This window comes from Oryctolagus cuniculus, chromosome 4 (assembly GCF_051225735.1).
Source record: "Oryctolagus cuniculus isolate XC-2025 breed Fujian yellow rabbit chromosome 4, ASM5122573v1, whole genome shotgun sequence".
In the NCBI taxonomy this organism is placed as follows: Eukaryota; Metazoa; Chordata; class Mammalia; order Lagomorpha; family Leporidae; genus Oryctolagus; species Oryctolagus cuniculus.
In genome coordinates, this window is record NC_142870.1 from 134,532,016 (window position 1) to 134,542,814 (window position 10,799).

Genomic DNA, 10,799 nt, shown 5'->3' on the forward strand with positions numbered 1-10,799 from the left:
GCCACTATCACGGAATGAACCAAAGCCTTCACTGACTAGGCATTCAACAAAATGCTGCTACAGGGATGTACTCGGCTCCCCACCCAGGAGATTGCAGCTTGAGACATTGCCCCATGCCAGGGGAGAGTAACTCCTCGCCCCATGCCAACAGGAAGTAGCTCTAACGACAGATCTACTCCTCCTGGACTTTTGGGGCTGATGTAACCCCATACAGCTTTGCTTCATAAAAAACAAAGGGGGGGGGATGTTGGTAAAATGGCACAGTCTTATCTGTGGCGCTATCTACACCCCAGACACCATCCTCAGCTCTAGCTCCCACTGTCATTGCTAAAAGGTAGGTGATCAAATGGCCCAAGCACTGGTGTCAGGTCCATCCCCACTCTAATGGGATTTGCTGCTCCTATAACTCTGCCCCCTGCAAAGGTGTAATAGGACCTGCCTCCTGCACAAGTGCATTCTGTCTCTTGATTTTTCTCTCTCTCTCTCTCTGGACCCCTCTTTCTCTCTTCTTTCCCCTTCCCTCCAGCCTGTCAAATTTCCCCATCAATAAACCCTTGCTCTTAAAACAAACAATCAAACAAAACCTATGGGAATAACTGTACTAAAATAAACAAGCATCATTTTTAAACTTTTTTTAATGCAGTATTTTCCCAACAAAAAATGCAGCTATTGCCTCTCACTGACTGTTTCCACTCACTCATTTGGAAGATACTTTTTTTTTTGTCTTTATTTTGGTTACAGACTCTAATAATTTAACAACATATGTTTAATGCAAACAAAAGAAACTTCTAATGCATTAATCTATGTACTGTGTTTCCAATTGCTAAAATGCTTTAAATCATAAAAATACAACTACAGCCACTTTGATAATTAACTATGGAATGACTGCTGTTATAAAATCTAGGTCTCCGATATTTTTTATATTGGACTATCCATTCTGAATTTAAAATAAAATTGTGTTTGAAGCTGTCAGAATATCATGTTTTCATGTAAATATGTCTTGGTGTTAGTTTTAGTGCATTAAGACTTTTCTTTTAGAGATTATTTATTTGAAATACAGAGCTACAGAGAGGAAGAGGCAGAAAGAGAGAGAGAGAGAGAGAGAGAGAGAGAGAGAGAATCTTTCATCTGCTGGTTCACTCCCTAAATGGTTGCAATGGCCAGAGCTGTATCTATCTGAAGCCAGGAGCCAGGAGCTTCCTCTGACTCTCCCAAATGGGTGCAGGGGCCCAAGGACTTGGGCCGTATTCTACTGCTTTCCCAGGCCACAACAGAGAGCTGGATCAGAAGTAGAGTAGCCAGGACTCAAATCGGTGCCCACATGAGATGCCAGCAATGGAGGTGGTGGCTTAATGGAGGTGCTGTCACAGTGCCAGCCCCTGACTAAGACTTTTAGTTAGGAAAACAAAATGACTTTTTATCTTAAAGTTTTAAATGCATTTATTGTATCAAGTAGTGAGTGACTGAAATAATGATATGCTTAAAATTACTATGGAAGTTCATTTTCTTTTTAAATAACAAAGTGTCTAAGAAATTATAGAGAAGAATGAATCAAGCAAGGGTCCTTTTCAACTCTTTCTTGAGCTGTCCCTCCCCATGACTCACCTTCCACTTCCCACCAGTGTATGTTCTGATGTGATCTTGGCAGCTCCTGAGCACCAGCAGCGGAGTGCTCTGTGCAGACCGTGCTGAGAGGCACACCAACAGGATTCTATGACTTGCTCTTGGAAATCTTGTGGAAAGTTGAAAGCACTTCCAGTACACTTATTCTCATTTATAGGCTGTCTGTAATGAAAAAATACTATAACATATATATTGCTGTAGTATATTTTATAATTTCAATAAAGAAACTTTCCAATAATATTAAAACATGACATTATTTTCTTTTTTCTTTTAGAAAACGATCCATACTTTCATTATCATAGAAGGGTATCCTGATAAATGAAAGAGTGATGAAAGGAATTTTTATTTGTTTTATATATTTTAATCAACAAATAATAACTATATAATTTATATTTATAGGGCACAGTGTGAGGATTTAGTGTATGTTTACAAGATATTCAAATGTCACAATTGACTTAAAAAATTGGTGATGCATTTTCTATGGGCAAAATAAAATAAATAAAATTTAAAAACTTACTGGGAGATATAACTGCATCATAGAGAGTAGACGTTTATCAGACACAATAAAAATGCAATGTAAGCAATGATTAATTAGTGTGGAAAATTCCAATTCCTATGTTTTGTTTGTTTTTATGACAAACTCCAGTTATACAAATGAAGTTAAGGAATGGAGTAGGGACTTCTGTTATTATAAGCAATGCCAGCAATTAGCAAGAGCTGCTGTTTCTCAGTTGACACAACTGAGGTCCTGAAAAGTAGTTAGAGGCAGGACCAGCTTCTTTTTCAGAGCTGTTTTTCTAGTACCTATCTTCCTCCTGGGAATGTTTCCAAAGACTCGAAACCCTGTGGGTGAGACAGGTTGCTGTCCACATAGATAGAAACCAAGCCAAGTGTAAGACACTAGGGACTAGTGAGTATTTGGGAAATTTGAGAGTACTTGCTCCTTTTCAAAGTATCAAGGGGGCCTGAGCTGTGGTGTAGAGGGTAAATGTCTGCAGTGCCAGCATTCTATACGGGCACCAGTTCGAGATCCAGCTGCTCCATTTCCAATCCAGCTCTCTGTGATGGCCTTGGGAAAGCAGTAGAAGATGGCCCAAGTCCTTGGGCCCCTGCACCTGTGTGGGAGATCCAGGAGAAGATCCCGGCTCCTGGTAACAGCTTCAGCTGTTGCAGCCAATTAGGGAGTGAACCAGCGGATGGAAGATCTCTCTTTCTCTCTTTCTGCCTCTCCTTCTCTCTCTGTGTAACTCTGACTTTCAAATAAATAAAGAAATCTTTTTTTAAAAAAGGAAAGTATTAAGATTCAAATATAGAAAGCATTATGCTTATCAACTAAAATATGCTCACAGGACATCTGGTTGCTTTTCTGACATAGTAAAGGTATTTTGTAGATATTTAGATTTATATAGCATCTAAAATGGTTTCATATACCTTTCTTTAGGAATAGCATCTGAGTGAGAGGTTAGAATTTTATGTTCTGGAATGAATTTTAAACAAAAGGTTGTATGGAATATTTTGAATAATAGAGAGTATACCTAGCATTGCTAGGATTTTTTTTTTTAATTGATAGCATTGCAGGCATTTTAGGGAGTCTGTTTAATCCATCCAGTCAATCAGAAGTCTCAAGGGTCGATCATTGCTGTAGGGCTGAGTTGTTCCTGGCCAAGCTGTAAAGCTTCATGCTTTTAATGCTAGGGAATAATGAAGCTTTGATGGTGAGGACCTGCCTACACAAAGTAAACTATGGCTCTGAATGTGCTGTGCTAACCATGCTTATAAATTGAATTTTCTATTCAATTACAAATACCTTCAAAGTCTAGAATACAGCACTAAAAACTAACCCTTAATATATTTAATTGACATGTCAAAACTTTAGAATTTGCTTAAATGTTTCCATTATGAGTCATTCTTTTATTATTATATTTAACCTTTGAGATGATGCAGAATCAAAACTGTTGCTCACCAGGGCTTTCATTCCAGAATAAGCAAAACACAGGGAGAGAGGCAGAATATTTGTTCCGTGAATTTGTTGAAAAAAGCATCAATTGAGTATTTGTGTCTATACAAGATCTTGGAGATGCAAAGCAATATGCCAAAGTCCATTCAGGAGTTTACTCCTGGGAGAAGGCAAGGGTTCACAGAGAAAAAGAGCATTTGAAGTTGGCGAACAAAACGTGTCACATATGTGCCTCAGTGTTGTGGGTATTAATGAATTGAAAAAAGACTTTGGGAGCTAGTATTGTGGTTCTGCAGACTAAGCTGCTTCCCACATCACAGGATCTCATCTGAACACCGATTTGAGTCCTGGCTGCTCTACTTCTGATCCAGCACCCTGCTAATGTATCTAGGAAAGTGCCTGGACACTGTTACCCACTTGTGAGACCTGGATGTAGCTCCTGGCTCCTGGCTTTCGCTTGGCCCAATCCCAACCATTGTGGCCACTTGGAGAATGAACCAGCAGATGGAAAATCTCTCTCTCTCTCTCCCCTTGCCCCAAGTGTGTGTGTGTGTGTGTATATGTGTGTGTGTGTGCATATATATATATATATCCCACTTTCTCTGTACTGCTGTCTTTCAAAGAAATAAATACATAAATCTTTTTTAAAAAGCAATGTTTAAAAAAATCAATATTGTGAACCACTAAAGGCATTGTGTAAGAAAGATAGGCATTTTTTTGGGACAGGGTTGGAGTGTTGCTTAAAATATGCCTGAGAACTATTTTATGTGAAATAAATTTCTAAGTAAATACAATGGCCATTTTCATTCTGTCGATTCAGAAAGCTCGTGAGGCTCCAGAGAGATGAAAAGATTTGCCCTGGAGTTCCTGGGTCCAAGTCCAGTATCTTCTCCATGAAAATTCACCAGTGACTTTGGGCTGCAAATGTAGTATGCTTTGTTTTAATTGCTTTCTCTTCTCTCTGTTGATGAGGGAGATATTTCCACCATGGTTATTATGAAGGCAGAACATGCTCAACACTGGACAGGTGTAACTGACAACAGTTTGTGAGTCATGTACTCGCAGCCTGCAGGAGAACTTCAGATACTGTGCATGCCCACTGCGGGCTGTATTTAGGAACAACGTGAACAAGCAGGTGCAGTGGAGGCAGGCTTTGTGGTGGTAAGAGGCTGGGGTGTTCCTTGGTTCCTGTGGGAGGGTGTGATTGGTTAGTTTTAATAATTCTGCATGGCTGGCAGGTTAAAAGAGGAACTGCATTGTGATCCTTTTAATAAGGGTGGCTTGCCTAGGGGACTGTACATTTAGGAGCAGATTATAGAGAGGAACTTAAGGTTAGGCCATTAGACTCTGCTGAATTCAGGTGTCAAGGCAGCACATCATACCGCTCTGATTCTAGGGCATATTAATTATCTTTCTTTTTCATGTTCATCAAAATGAAGTTTGTATTTTGTGAACATTGGAACTCCTGACTGTTACTGTGTTACTTTCCTTTTATGTCTACAATAGTTCTCATCCTATTTTCATAATTTTATTGCGTATTTTTAGATGCTGTTCTTATTGACATTCTTCCCACATAAGATTGGCTTTAAAAGTGAAAGGAGCTTTTTTTTTTAAAAAAAGATTTATTTATTTATTTGAAAGGCAGAGTTACAGAGAGGCAGAGTGAGAAAGGGGGGGAGGGTCTTTCATCCGCTGGTTCACTCCCCAAATGGCTGCAATGTCAGGAGCTAGGACGATCTGAAGCCAGAAGCCTGGAGCTTCCTCCAGGTCCCTCATGCAAGTATAGGGGCCCGACGACTTGGACCATTCTCTACTGCTTTTCTAGGCCATCACCAGAGAGCTGGATGGGAAGTGGAGCAGCTGAGATTTGACCTGGTGCCCATATGGGATGCTGGCACTGCAGGTGGTGGCTTTACCCACTCTGCCACAGAACCAGCCCCAACAGAACTTTTTACTCATCTTCTTTATTGTCATGTTTTCAGGGCCCAGTATAGTTTCTGGCACACAATAGATACTCAGTGAATTTTATCAAATAGAAAAACTAAATATAGATATAAATTATAGATCTGAAGATATTTTATTTGGTTTTTCTCATTGAGGTCAATACACCAAGCATGGAGCAAGCAACTTCTGGAGCAGCTTTTGTTCTTGGAATTCATTTTCTACCATTAAATAACTTAGAGTTTCAAGTGGGAGAGAGGTTAGTGAAAATACAATGCTAGTGCTTGATTACAACAAGTTTGACAAGAAAATGAACACAGGGGTTTGCAGTCTTATGGGTAAGGCCGAACCTGAATAATCAAATGAAACAATCAACTCTTTTCCAATCTGGATAAAGGAAATGCCCAACTTCTCTCAGCTACTTATTACTGCTTTCTGTCCTTAAAGACATGGGATCTAGGATGAGCTTTCTGTCCTTAAAGACATGGGATGTAGGATGAGGGATCAATTGTACTTTTTTTGTGATTTTTAAAATTTTATGTGATTTTTGTCCACATAATAAATGAAGTAGGAAATGAAAAAAAAAATGGAATCAAAGCATTTAAAATAAGGAATGAGCTGTGTGCGTAGCATGTCTGTTTGGTCCGTAATTCATTTATAGCCGTTAAACTTCGTTGCATCCATTTCCTGGTCAGTCAGATGGGTCCTATGGGATAGATGCCTTGCTAAGTGCCTCCCTCCCATCCCAGAGCGTTGGAAATATTTTCCCATCTGTCTCTGTGCAATTTCCAGCGGTCTGTGTTTACAAATAGAGTGTGGCATCTGAGATCCTGTTCAGTATAATTCCGATTCCTTTATGGCTTCTTTTATACCCTTCAGCAATACAGACTAGTACACAACACCACTGAAAGGTGGGTTTATGTACTCATATGTATCCCTGGTTTCTCTTGTTTGAAATTTTAAGCAGGAAATTTATAGGGTTTAAGTCAAAGTGCTCTGTAGGGAGTCTTAACAGTCTTCATAGTGTGATAGAAACATATTGAAGCTGTGTTCCTTCTGTTTGAAGGTGATCTTGGGATTTTACTGTTTTGTAAATTAAAGAACGGGATTGATATAATAAATTTATCCTAGAATTCAATAAAGGTAAGACTGATTGCTACTAAAGCAGATCTTTCATAAGAGAGGGTTTTATGTTGACCTGAAATATAAGCTTTAAATTTTTTCTTGCCACTTAAGAATGCATTGGCTAGGTTGACATCGGCTTCATAAACATTTATTTGAGGAGAAAATTTATATTCATAAATGGATATGGATCCATATGTTTTATAACCTTCAGGTTTGGCATTTAAGAATATCTCACATATTTATCACCTTTTAAGACATCCAGAGATGTAAGGAATAGGAAGATTGGATTATTTTCCTGTGGTTGGGATTGGAATCTATTCTCTTTTTGACTGAGGTTTTGTTGTCATTGCCCCTAGGAAAGAAGCAAGTTGTGTAAGAAACCCAGAGAGAGGCTGTAGGTGGGGGTACACTTTGAAGCCACAAAATTGATCTGCTGCTTTTCAAAGAGAGATATACTCAGGATTTTTTTTCTTTTGTCCTTTTTCTCCACATATCCCACATCAAAATTAAAATGAGATTTTGTTTCTTGCAATGTGTGCTTCTCTTTTCCTCTCTGATCCTCATGAACTATGTCTCTCTTTTTTATTCTTGTTTCCTCTTTTTCTTAATTTTTTACCATGTAATCTAGTGATTGCTCTGGATGAGGATTTTGAGATTATTAAACAATGCTTATTGAAATTTAAGTTAATTGTTTCTGTCTTTTACACCTGAAAGAACTATCAACACTCTAATTTCTCTACAGATGGCGATTTCTGTCAAAACTCCTTGCAGTTGAATTATTTCTACCATTAGTTTGTTTTATATAAATTCTTCTTTTAAAACCAGAATAAATGGTGGCTCTTTCCTTCAGGGTTAATTTCAGGGCTTCTAAGAGATTGGTCTGCACATTATTCTTTCATGCCCTCTAATGGCAGCCTGAGGAAACTCCTACCGAAAATAATTGTACAATATCAAGTATACTAAAATAAACAAAAAATCACTCAAAGATTTTAATATAAATAACTTTCACATGCCAGGTATTCTTGCTGTGGGAAAAAGACCACATGTTCATCTACTGGATGAGTATCCTGGAGAGCATACTGATCTTTGGTTGGTTTGCCATGATTTTTAAGGAAACTGATTATTTAAAAAAATATATATTTCTAGTCATTTAAAAAATTTTTATGTGACACTGTTAGGATGATAGATATTTTATGTATTATATATATTTTATATATTTTAAGGGATAGATATTATCTGCTATGGGGTAGTAAATTTGTGTAATCACACAGAGACAGACCACCGTTACAAGTCAGCCTTATGCTTTTTAGTAGGTATTAAGGGAAATGAGGAATGGGAAGATTCAAGATTATTTCTTTTGAGAATTTCTGGGACTTTTTCAATGGTGTAACAGACTAACTCAAGTTTCAGCCCCCTATGTGTAGAGAACATCTAGTGAGGTTCACCTCATCTCATCCATCAGGGGCTCTCACAGAAGATTCGCTTTAATAGTTAAAAAGCCTTGAGAAGAAATTTCACCACATTTAAAAACATGTACTCATATCAGCTGGTTTCAGCTATTAATTATAAGCATATGGCTTTTTAAAAAATTGATTTCTCTCTTTGCTCCTCATTTTTGTTGTTTTCTTTGTCGTTTTTTCTCCCACTGTAGTCCCCTTCAGTGCGATGCTGCTGTTCTTGGTGATGGCAGGAAACACAATGGCGGTATCCACCTACCAGCTGGATGAGACCGTTTTCCTCTCTGCATGTCTGTATGAAGCTTTGTTGATCGCCCCAGAAGAATTATACTGTCTCTTAAAAATGATGTTGAAAGATTTTCTTGCCTATAGTATTAACCTGGAATAACAGTCATAAACATTAATATTATGTCTTAAACATAGTATAGATAATAGATAATACTAATATTAATAGCATTAACATTATGTCATAAAAAGAGACTTATAAATATGTTTGTCTTATTAAAAAGTAAAAGATTGGTGAATATGATGATACTATATCAAATATTTGATATTCTTTAGAATTCAAATAGATAAAAAGTAAGTTGAGAGCACAAGTATTTTTTGAGCTAAGGTCAGCAAATACAAATGATTGGTTATTGAGCACCCACAATGTGCCATATTCTTTTTTTTAGATTTTATTTATTTATTTAAAAAGCAGAGTTACAGAGAGGCAGAGAGAGAGAGAGAGAGAGAGAGAGTTTTCCATCCGCTAGTTCACTCCCCAGATGGCTGCAATGGCCGGAGCTGAGCCAATCTGAAGTCAGGAGCCAGGAGCTTCTCCTGGGTCTCCCACATGGGTGCAGGGGCCCAAGCACTTGGGCCATCTTCCACTGCTTTCCCAGGCCACAGCAGAGAGCTGGATCGGAAGTAGAGCAGCTGGGACTTGAACCGGTGCCTATATGGGATGCAATCACTGCAGGAGGCAGCTTTACCCAATACACCACAGCGCTGGCCCCCAATGTGCCATATTCTAAACAGCTCACCTTTAGTCTTTCCTCAACTCTGCAAAATGAGATAGTTTTTCAAATATCTCATAAGAACACTAAAGTTCCAAGAGTTGGAGTGAGTTGTCCAGGCTCATAGTGTTGTGAGGTGTTAGAACTGGGATCATCTGACCTCACTGTGACCTTAGTTCAGAGGTTGTGGGACAGACTGGAATAAAAGTTTGAGTTTGATTCTCTGCTTTCTCCCTATTGGCTATATGATGGACCATCCACTTTAATTTAATTTGTATTTGTATTTGAGATGATAGACAATTATAGCCGTAGAGCTTGATAACTTAGAGTTTTGCAGTTAGACATGGACTCTGCTATTGCCTAACTGCAAGACACTCAGCAAATTGAGTAATCTCTTCCCAAATGTAGAAAAGCAGTAATAATAGTAATTGTTTCATGGCAGTGTTGTGAGTATTAGATAAGATACACTGTCTGGCTCATAAGAAAGCCTATATAAGTGAGGGATATTATTTTTGCTCATATTTTTGAATTCTGAAGCCTTATTTTAAGGATTAATGATTGTACTTTAAGATTAGGAAATGAAAAATACATGTTGTGTTAGACTTGATTTCTAGATATAGCTTCCTAATAGCAGTATTACCACAATGCCTATTTAGTTCCATTTTAGCATTTAATAAATGAAAATACAAAAATTCATTTTCTTTTGTTAGAAATTAAACCCAAGTTTTTTGTTTTGATCAGTGTCTTTTACATTATTATTATTTTTCTCAAAAAGGAGACTCCAATAAACTGCTCAGCTAACTAAATATATACATACATATGTGCATGTGTATATAAATGTGCGTGTGTATATACATATGTGTATTAAAGCAACTAAGCCTTTGGGCATAAAATAAAATGTCTTCATCATTAAACTCTTAAGATAATGCAATAGTTTGGGACATGTATAGAGATCTGGATGTTTTCTGAAATAATTTAAGACAGGAAATTTGTCTGACTGAGGAGGATGGAAGGACACTAGACACTGTATTGTATCTAGTATTTACTGTATTGTATACTGTACTGTATAATATGTATTATATATTGAACTATATAGTGTATTGTATTGTATCACAGATGGGATCCTGAGATTCAAAGGAAGTTAAATAATGTACCCAAATCACACAGCTAGTAAGAGGTATGGCCAGGTATCCTAAATTGGACTGTCCTAAGTTGCTGTCCATGTTCTCATAGCTCCTCAAGCCATTTCCATTTTAAAAGCAAATACTCACAAAAACTAGCATGAAATGGGGGAGATAAAGAAAAACACTTCAATCAAGCTCAATGGAGTGAACAAAAGGAGAACTCTGAAAATGAAACTTTCTCGTCTTTTTTTATTTTTATATTTTTTTAAAGATTTATTTATTTGAAAGAGTTACACAGAGAGAGGAGAGGCAGAGAGAGAGAGAAAGGTCTTCCACCCACTATTTCACTCCCCAATTGGCTGCAACGTCTGGAGCTGCGCCGATCCGAAGTCAGGAGCCAGGAGCTTTCTCCAGGTCTCCCAGGTGGGTGCAGAGGCTGAAGGACTTGGGCCATCTTCCACTGCTTTCCCAGGCCACAGCAGGGATCTGGATTGGAAGTGGAGCAGTTGGGACTAGAACCGGCACCCATATGGGAATGCCGGCACTATAGGTGGAGGCTTAACCCGCTACACCA

The 10,799-nt window shown here is 38.0% G+C and overlaps 1 long non-coding RNA gene across 1 annotated transcript in view; it reads left to right on the forward strand.

Moving 5' to 3' along the window:
- The window catches only part of LOC127482870 (uncharacterized), a 265,120-nt gene extending 255,111 nt beyond the window's left edge, over positions 1–10,009 (forward strand). The window contains exon 3 of the long non-coding RNA XR_011388174.2: positions 8,298–10,009. This is a non-coding gene — a long non-coding RNA (uncharacterized LOC127482870). The remainder of the gene's footprint in view (positions 1–8,297) is intronic.
- The last annotated feature ends 790 nt before the right edge of the window (positions 10,010–10,799 follow it).